At 47.4% G+C, this 9943-nt stretch overlaps 1 protein-coding gene across 3 annotated transcripts in view; it reads right to left on the reverse strand.

Annotated features, from left to right (window-relative positions):
* Dgk (diacyl glycerol kinase 1) overlaps positions 1-9943 on the reverse strand; it is a 523491-nt gene that overhangs the window by 303928 nt on the left and 209620 nt on the right. The window lies entirely within an intron of this gene.

Consider the following 9943-nt stretch of genomic DNA (forward strand, 5'->3'; position numbering starts at 1 on the left):
TGTCAGTTTCAAGCTGAGTGCGAGCGGTTTTATTCCCCGTTTCGTTTCCCGGTTTACAGAGTTTAATAAATTCACTAAATAGGTTTCGTGCTTCATCTGCACGAACAGCTTTAGGGCCCATTTTTGTTTCTAGACGTAAAAGTAAACGAAAAGTCTTCGGCAGTTTGCGAACAAACGCTTCATAAACACAGTTCTATAATTCGAGCTTTTATTTGTAGCCGTATACCTTCACTTGGGTGGAAGTTAATAAGTAATTACACCCTTAATACATTTTGTGCTTCACATTGAGGTGGTCCACATAAATATTACACAGAAACGTTCTGCGAGTAAAACTCAGCAAACACAAAGAGAACAAAAATTCCTTGGGAAACGTCCTGGATCTGATAAGCTGCGACATCAATCGCTTTCTAATTGTTAGAATACTTTCCAACTGTTAGAATACTCGCTCGTTGAGTTACCTTGAACAAGACGGTTACGGAAAGGGCTGGCACGTCTTCGACATACGTTCGTCCGCCAATGAAACAATATACATTTTGAGAAATGCGCAAAAATGTGATGAGTGGACAAACGTCGCACCATTCTCTCACTTTTCTTTTTCTAGTATACAACAGTTGAACATATATGGTCACGCAGAATAAGTTGTAGCCTCTCGTGTGGAATCGAGGAACAAAACACTCAAGTGGCAGAATTAAGTTCCTGTTCCCCACCACCACGGAGGCTGCAAAAGTTTCGCTCCAAGCTAAGAGTTGAAGCCGACTCGCGAATGGCAGTCTTCAAAGGCTTCTAATGTATGAACGCGTAAACTGCCGGCTCCCCCAGGTACTGTTTCTTCCATGCCCTCGGAGGAAACGCTGCGCGCCTGTGTTCTCGAAAAAAAAAAAAAAAATGGCGTCGGCAGCGAACGTAATAAACTCTTCGCGGCAGCTGTAGTTCGTTTGTTTTTCCGCGCGACTAGTTTCCTTCGATTTTGCTCCCACTCCTCGCGCTTCGGAGTGATTGGTTTTTCTCTTGATTAGTTCGGAAGCAGAGTTTGGAACTGGGTGCAATGGGGAGTACAAATTGCGATCGCCACGTCAGCGCCACAGCCGCGGCGCGAAGTGAGAGCCCCATGTTTGTGCGCGGAAACCGCTGCGCCTGCTGCAGCTTCCGCTAGAGAAATGAATCCCGTATTTTTTTGGGCCCCAGCTGTTTCGGGGTGCTTCCATTGTGCGTGATGATAAAGAGAGAAAGAGAAAAGGAGAGCAGAGCGAATTTATATCGTTGCGTGCGGAAAAGTGTCATGGCTGATTTCAAGTAGAAGGCTATGTAGATAAGAGCTAACATTTGTAAACTGGAAAAGGTAACAAGGAAGCCTTTCAGAAGTTTTGTAAACAAGATCGCATCGATCTCCCCTGAGCACGAAAACTAGGGATTAGCTAAACGTTAGCATTTAGTCAGAATAGGCGAAACAAACATTTCTAGACTTCCTGTCTTCCTTCCCACTGGCAAAGGATCGATAGCGATAGCGCCGTCGTTCCATGCCTTACAATAACTAAGAAATCGGGAGTTCTCAGGCCAGACAGTCGCGATTAAACCTTTCGTCATATGAAAAATATGTTAATAAATTTGTCTGAATTCAGCAACGCCGGTTAATAAAAAGGTACGGGTCCTCATACAGGCAACACCTTGGCGCGACCTTCAGCTCATTTGTTGTCATGTGCTACCCCGACATTTACGTAAGTGTGCACATAACCAAGTCAAAGCACAATGCAAATTATCATGTTATTTCAAGATAGCTGTGAAGTATGATGCGTGTAAAAAAAAAAGAAATAGGTCATTGTAAGCACTACAGCCCATTCGCCAATCAAAATGAGAGCAGCAACTGCAACAGCACGTGAAAATTGGTATCCTAAACAGCAGTTATTAGGTCACAAGTCCTAATAAGCTCATTAATCAAGGTGTCGTTACGATCTGCTATTTTCTTTCTGGTGGGCGGACGCATTGCTGTTTTTATTGTGGCTCGGATTTTCGCATGCTCGCAACTGGACTGCTATATCTAGAGAGGTGTTGCGTCTGAGATTCTCGTGTATGCTTTCTTCACCGACGTATAACGCGAACAAGCTGAAGAGCGCTAGCTACGCATCAAACAGGCCCGTGCAAGCAGCCGAACTGTTCGAATGGCGCAATAAACGCCAGCTTCGTCCTAGACTGGCGTTCCATAGATGTCTTCCGAAAACACGCCACTCTGAGTTAACACAAGGACACTGCATGTAGAACCTCCCCCCCCCCCCCCCCCCCGCTTGGACGATGAGAGCGGTGAAAAAAGAAGCGACACACACACAGGCCTCAGGTCGTCCTCATAAATAATGGTTTTTGAATGAATGAATGAATGAATGAATGAATGAATGAATGAATGAATGAATGAATGAATGAATGAAGCCACGTGACTGAACAACTAGGGAATCAGAAAAAAATATTTGGAGGTTCCTCCCGTTTGCTTAGGCTAGTCGTTGAAAATTCCTATCTTTGGTGCAACCGCTAAAGGACATGCCTTAAAACCGATGTGTGAGTTACTTCATAAGTAGAATACTGCAACCGGAAGAAATGTTGTTAGTACTTGATTTTGCTTAAAAGTTTTATTTGCGTATCTTATTATATTCCTTAATACTGTCCCCGCCGCCTCAATTTTTTTTCCAAAACATTTTTCACAAGCATTCATAATTTATATAATGTACAGCCTATAGATACAGATCAAGTATTCGTTCCTTGTGTCTCCACTACATTTTAGGCAATCCTCCACTGTAGGCATGTTACAAGGGTAGAGGAAAGAAGAACAAGGATACTCGAGCTCCGGGTTGAAACCCAGAGGCAGAAAAAAAAGAAGAAAAAACCGGCATTAAACTTGTCTTCGAAGGTTGTAATATAAATTTTATTTTTCTCGTGGTTATATAGGTATATGGGGGCGTATACGCTAAAAAGGTGCCGTAGCGAACGACTAAGAATTTCTTCAGTACTGATGGGTTTCTTTGACGTGCACTGAGATCGCAGTGCACATGGGACCCTGCGTTTCGCCTTCATCAAAATGCTACCGCCGCGGCTGGGATCGAGTCAGCATCCTCGAACTGAGCAGCCGAGTGCCCTAATCGAAAACATCGCAGCGTCATTATATATTTCGGTACACCTTACGTGTTCAACAAAGAAACAAAGTGAGGCTTATTTAATGTACCGCTGAAAAGTGCTGCTCAGTGCCGAGAAAAAGGGGGGAAATAATTTTGCCATGAAAAGCTTTCGCAACTGATACACGACTATTCGTTCACCAAGGATTAGAACAATGTTCATAGTCTTCGCATCCATTTAGGCGGAACAGGTCACGACACTAGAAACACGTTTCAACAGACATACCAAAATCAGAGAAGTTTGTCTCTATATAGGTCACGCGCTGTCCCATTCGGATTTCCTTTTGACCCGTGCTCTTTACATTGACAATAACAATAATAATAATAAGAAGAAAAAGATGTCATCAGCAGTCTTCTTCGGGATAGGCCACGCTAAGTATAGACAATGATGATTAACAGAAAATGCGCGTCTGATCCTCTTCTTTGCGCTTCGTTACCACCAGCGACCCTGTTAGCGCAGCTGAAGGCGGTAAGTAAGCGACGAACTCCGACGCCGACGTTGCCGGCAGCGACGCGCGGCCCAGAGGTGAAGCAAAGAGAGAGCGGCGGAGCACGCGCCAATGCCACTCACCGGAATCACTCAGGTGGCAGCGGCAGGCAACGTCTTCCGGCGTCAGATGTTGCAATTGGCGCCAGCGCGCGAGCGCGCTCGTCGGCGGGAAAACAAAGCATCCCCTCAGGAAGAGACAATTTCGGCAGGCGAGCGGCGCAGGCAAAGGCACCGGAGGCGACGTAGGCGAAGGAGCGCCAGCCGCCGCCGACTCCAGCGAAGAGGGATGAGAAAGAAAAGCGAGGGCGAGGAAATGCCCCGTGAGATGGGAGTGCGAGGGTACAATAGGGACGACGAGTGGGGGGGGGGGGGGGGAGAAGGAGAGCAACGGGGATGGGGGGTTCGAGAAAAAGAGTCGAGTCCCTTCGCTTTCTCCCGGCCTCCTTCGTTACCCCCGGCACGCAGATCGAAGGTGGACTTGTGAGGAGCGGGCGAGGAAGGATGGCAACCATCCTTTCCTTCCCAATATCCCGTTCTCCCTCGCGCGGGCGTGAGGCGTTGCCGTGGGAGACGGTTGCCGGGCAACAACCCACATCATTACGCACGCGACTTGTCCATTTCCTGGTCGACAGGATAAACGCTTGCCGGCCCATTGGTTAGAGCGGCGTCTTCTTTCCTCCGCGCGCTTCGGCACAAATAGCGTCCCGTCCGTCGAAGTTGTCCCGTTATTTCTTCCTCCCCAGGGGAACAGTGGGACGGCCGACCGTGCAACGCGTTTCCCTATTCGGGAGGCTGCTGCGAGGGCATGCGCTCGCTCTGGTATCCCAGAGCTCACTGGGAAATACGCGGGATTTCCCTGGGGCAGGTCTCGCTCGTTGGCCTTCAGCGAGGCCCAGCTTCGGCATTTCCTTGTCCAGTGCGGCGTTAGAGGCACAGGTAACGCATTTCGCTTTCCCAGTCCTGGACAGCACCGCCCGTGCAGCACCTCGCTCTTGCCCACAAGTAAATGTACAATATCGAGAAAGGCAAGTTATCATGCAACAGGTGACGGCAAAAAAGCTCCGTGGTTCGTGCAGGAGGCCGCTTTCTGATCAGCCGGCCTTGGACACATCTTAAGGAGTTGGTTCTCGTAGATAGAAACGTGATGCGATAAACACACAATTCACACGTGAATCCAGTGCGCTTAAAATTCGGAAGACAAAAGTTCACCCTCAGCAATGCACTACTGTTTGCTGCTTCGATGTGTTGATAGAAGCTGCATGTAATATCTGCGCCATTTCGCAGTGGTGCCTTTGTAGCTAAAGACAATTCGCTCTTTCCAAGTAGTTTTCGATTTGTCTTCTCTCCGCAAACCTTTTTTTTTATATAAATTTATCTCTAAGGCGCAATTTTTGCTAATTGGGCATGATTTTTCTTCAAGTTGCTTGCTATCTCAAGCGATACAAGCGCGATTCCTCACAAAGCTTCGAACTTTCGGCTATGCATCTTCGAAAGTGCGGTACTACATCGCCTTGCGTAGTACGGTTCAAGCCTTTTACGCGCCAATGGCTCGAATACCACTGCACCGAATAACTGAGCGGAGGTGAGAACGGCTCCAGGGCGGAACAACTTATGGGACGAAGCGTAGGAGGCTTCCTCAACGAGGGACAGAGAGAGTGCGACCGGTTGTCACCTGCGGATCTCATTAACCGACGATTGCGGAACCGAGGTATTGCTTAGCAATTCTTGACTGTCGTACCTCCTTGCCTTCGACCCGCATTGGACGTCAGGTGCAATCTTGATCCAGTCTTCAGGACGCACTGTTTCATTTCCAGCAGTGCAGCCGATGATAAGAGGCATCCCGTGCTGTTGCTGAGCTCCACAAGGACGAGGCCTTAGGATGATTTGCTCCGGCCAAAAGTTTGGAGCATCCGGTTTCTCGTTAACTCTGTCGTCTTCGGACCCTTGACAAAAGTTCTGAATATCAGTGATGTTATATTCGTGCAATTGACTCCTTTTCGAAAAATCGAGGAGGCAGGTTCGGCGAAAAGGGACTTTTTACCGCGTTTCACGGAAATTCAAGGAACTATATTCACTTTCCGATTTTCTCTCGAAAGACGGCATCCCCAAGCTGCTGCAGAAAAAAAGGAATCTGAAACTACCGGAGCTCTAGGTCCAACTCAGGAAATTGCAGGATACCACATGAAATCAGAACATGAATGTGAGTGTTCACCTAAATGGGGCCAGGAGACAAAACAGTCCCTATCACTAATGAGATAAGACTCAGTGATCGAGTTGCGGCGCGCGGTAAGAAAGTGTCATGTCTAGAACACGGTGCGAGCACTCGGACACGCTGGCTGGCAGCGGAGTGGCCAAAGGCGCTGGTGGTTACCTCCTCCTTCTTTATATATACCGGTGTGCGATAAGATATCCACTATCGCGCTGAAAAGGAGTGCGGACAACGGAACGCCTTACATTCCGAAAATTAAACACAACCTAGCGTTCGCCGTCGAGTTTGAGGGTGCGTGTCCAACTCCGATATGCATTGGCTGTTGCTAGGCGAATCGGTGCTTTCGATCGGAGCTGCCACAGCGCCGCTTTTTAGTTTTTGCTAGCGATATCAAAACTGCGCGCGTGTCTGAAGCGTCAAAAATTACCCACGCATGATAAGCGCCCTGACAGTCGCCGGTGAGTCGCCGCGTGAGTTTCACTGCGAACTTAACACTGGAGCCAGCAGCTTAGTTTTTATACCGTGCGTGAATAAAGTCAATACGTTGAACAGAGTTTCCAGTCATCCCCCTTTCTTTTTTTGGAGACTTTTTGTTTTTTATTTTATGTACACTGTCAAACCCGCGAAAACCGGGCCCGCATTTAACAGATTCATTGCTTAATACAAGCAACTTGCGGCATGGTTTCCAAAGCCAGAGCGTAAGCTTTCACGTGCACGAGAGGCAAAAGTGGCAGCCAGAAATATACTAGAGGTGCAACACTCGATTTCGCTGACTGTGGGGAGAACCACGTGTTCCGCTGTTCACCTTTCTTTTCATCGCGATGGTATGTGTGTCGTATTACCACGGTTGTGCGCAACCCTGTGCACACATGTTGGAATGACACCACAGACAAGAAGCCCCCGGAGCATGCACCTACTGTTGTAACTTTCAAATGCACGAAGAGACGTCGACGTCAGAAATAAAATTGGTTTTGAGGACGGCGTTCACGTTAATCTCTCTGCCTTCGTTGTCGCCACCTGTCACGCTGTAAAAACGTGTTCACGAATGACGTAAACGTGAAAGTAAACAATGCTGAGATACAATTAAGGCTTCAGTGATAAATTAACACAAATCATCTTTCGAGTACCTGAGCCCGGCTTCGATCAACACTGTTTAGCTGGCGGTTTTTATTTTTATTATTATTACTGTGGCCAATTAACAGTTATGTGCCAATTCGAGCCCCTCAATAAAGAGCCTACTGGATCTGGAAGTGCCCTTAGGAATTCAAACCCGCTGCCTCTTGAATGATGTGTTTGCTTAACACAAAACTGGCCTCATATAATAACTGCTCTTCTATTGTCAGTGGTTAACGTCCAAACGCGAAAAAAAAAAATGTTTTGCTAATCCTTCGTCTAAATGACGCGATACAGAATGCGTACAATGAATGGATTCAAAATAATTTTCTATATATGATTGATGGTGATGCTTGCAATAATATAACAGGCTAATCAATGACATGTCGCGATCGCACAGTCTCCGAACCCGTCAAAACGGACTAATCGACATTTATTAATCTGTTTCGAAGGAGGACAAAGAATACGTGCGCACCGCGAGAGCTGACTTTCGGCGACTTCAGTTCTTCGACAGCCAGCGCTCGCACAGTTTCCATTCTTCGCTTTGGTTTTGTCGTTCTGCATACGGTGCTTTGTTCGTTATCCGCCGCACAAACGAAGTGGCTGGCACGACGAATAAAGCGCCGGTGATACAGGGGTCAAGTGGATGCAGCTAGCACAGAACCGGGTTAAGTGGAGAAATATGGGAGAGGCCTTCGCCTTGCAGTGGGTATAGTCAAGCTGATGATGATGATGGTGATACATCCTCACACAAGCGAAAACGCGTGGCTTATATGCGTACGAAAGCATACCAAGCACAGGCCGCGCGGAACAGCGCAAATGAAGTATCTAGATGCGAGAAGCACTTCATGAAAGCACATTATGGATGGAGGAAGTACTTCAGAGGTGAAGCACCTGAAGAAAGCTTGCTGACGATAGCGATAGTTGGTAATGTGAATTCGAGTGCAGCTCTTCAGGTTATTTTAGTTTTGTGATATCCCGAGGTAAAAAATATGAGAGAGGCGCATGTTCCTATACACGTGCCGTTAGAGTTAGGAGACTCAACTTTATAGTTTTCCTTATTACCAATGATTCCTCAGTTCTTATTGTTATATAGGAGGCGCCTGACTGTGCAGTCGCCATGATTCGTGTATACCCCGCTTCAAGCGGCGCATAGGCGACGATGATGTCTTTCTCTTTTGCACAAAGATATTTCAGCGCATAAATTTTTGGAGACACTTCACCTCCATCTTTAATTGCACGATGGGGCACCTTAATGCCTTTTGTCTGTGTTTGCTGTTTAGGATCCGTGTTAGCGTGCATGCATTACGCTGCTCGCTTAAACATTACTCCGTTGGTTTGTCTATCTATTATCTCACGCATGCACAAAGTCAAAAGCAACTACATTACACGTACAAGGCAATCGACCGCCTTAATAAAGCAGTTCGAACGTCCATGCGTGGCCCAGGAGGTGTCTAACTCAGCGACCACGGGTCCCAGGTTCTCTTCCCCTCTTCTTGTGGCCGCCTGAGTAAACATGACGTACCTCAATGGGGGTATTTTAAATATGTAATTTTGAGAAAAGAATAGAAGCCCATGACATTCAGCGCGAACATGGTGACTGTCATGACCAGATCATTCTCACTGCTGTAAATTGAGACCTATAATATCATTCTTACCCTAACACCATCTCCGACGACTATCAAAAATCGGCAGTACAAACCAAACATTCAAAATTACCGCTTGGATTTTCAGCGTTCACTGCCGCGCGACACTTGCAACAACTGCGCAAGCTGGGAGCGTTTGTGCAAATTTTGTAAGCTCTCTTCTTTATTCGCTTGGCTTCTAAGAGCTCTGAGGCAGTAAAAACTGGAAACCACCAAGCTGCCTCACTATCATTGTTGACCCATGATGGCATAAAAGACAGGATAAAGGAAACTGCCCTTCGCTTGGTTGTCTCCTTCTCTATTCCGATAAGCAAATGTCAAAATTTCACGTGAAGGTTTCTAATGCAAGAGCCACTTTTTCTAACTGACGAAAAACAAAACAATAGAGTGGCCATTTAGAACCAAGGGTAAAAGGTTTCGCAGAACTATACTCCATCCCATAACGAAGCTTCAGCACTATAGCAAAGGCAGGCGCCTCCTCAGCCAATCAGAAGGGCGCGTGTACGTCCGCGCCTCGTCGTCTGCGTGTCGTCTGCTCGCGGCTTATGCAGATATAGCTGAAAAAGATTTTAAATTGATGCAGCCTACTACCATAAGCGAATACCGAATCTATAATGCGAGACGCACGCGCTGTCGTTTTACATGAACACGGAAGCGCGCGCAGTCACGAGCTTGCCCACTTCGAGAACAGCAGATACGAATGAGCCCGTGCACGATGGCCGTCTTGCACTCCAGTCACACGGTAGTCATCCAAGGCCTTGACTGCAAAGATGGTTTATTGCAATAAAGGAGCAAAACCGAGGAGCAGTTCTGCCGCTCACGGTTAGCGCAAAGGAGATAGAACGCGGCCTCTTACGACGGTTGTCAAGCACTGCCCGCCAGGTGGCGCTAGTAACAGCTAGAAAATTGAAGCGGACAATATCTCTTCAACTTAGCAAGATTGCTCTTATTTATGTAGACCCGCCACGAAACCGGCTAGGCCTAGCGACGACTACGGCAGACGGGGAGCAGCGCAGTTCGTCGCCCGGCGAGCCTGCGGGAGGCGCCGTTACCGAAAGCTGCACACTTGTGCAGGCATGATGCTGTTGCACGAGTATAGGAGGCAGTCCTTCTGATAACACTACTGTTTTTATTTGCTCGTAAAAACGTGAAGTAAAAGCCAAACAGCGCGCAGACGATGCTGCTGCGCCATCCGCCGACGGCAGCCTTAACAAGTTTTAGCGAATGAAAATGGCCGTCGAGTATAGTTTTGGCTGCAGTAGACTGAAATCGACAATTGCTTTCATCACTGGATACGTGTACAATCCCCACGAAGCGCCGGTGTGACCCG

This window comes from Amblyomma maculatum, chromosome 6 (assembly GCF_055883805.1).
Source record: "Amblyomma maculatum isolate TAMU_Amacu chromosome 6, ASM5588380v1, whole genome shotgun sequence".
NCBI lineage: Eukaryota > Metazoa > Arthropoda > Arachnida > Ixodida > Ixodidae > Amblyomma > Amblyomma maculatum.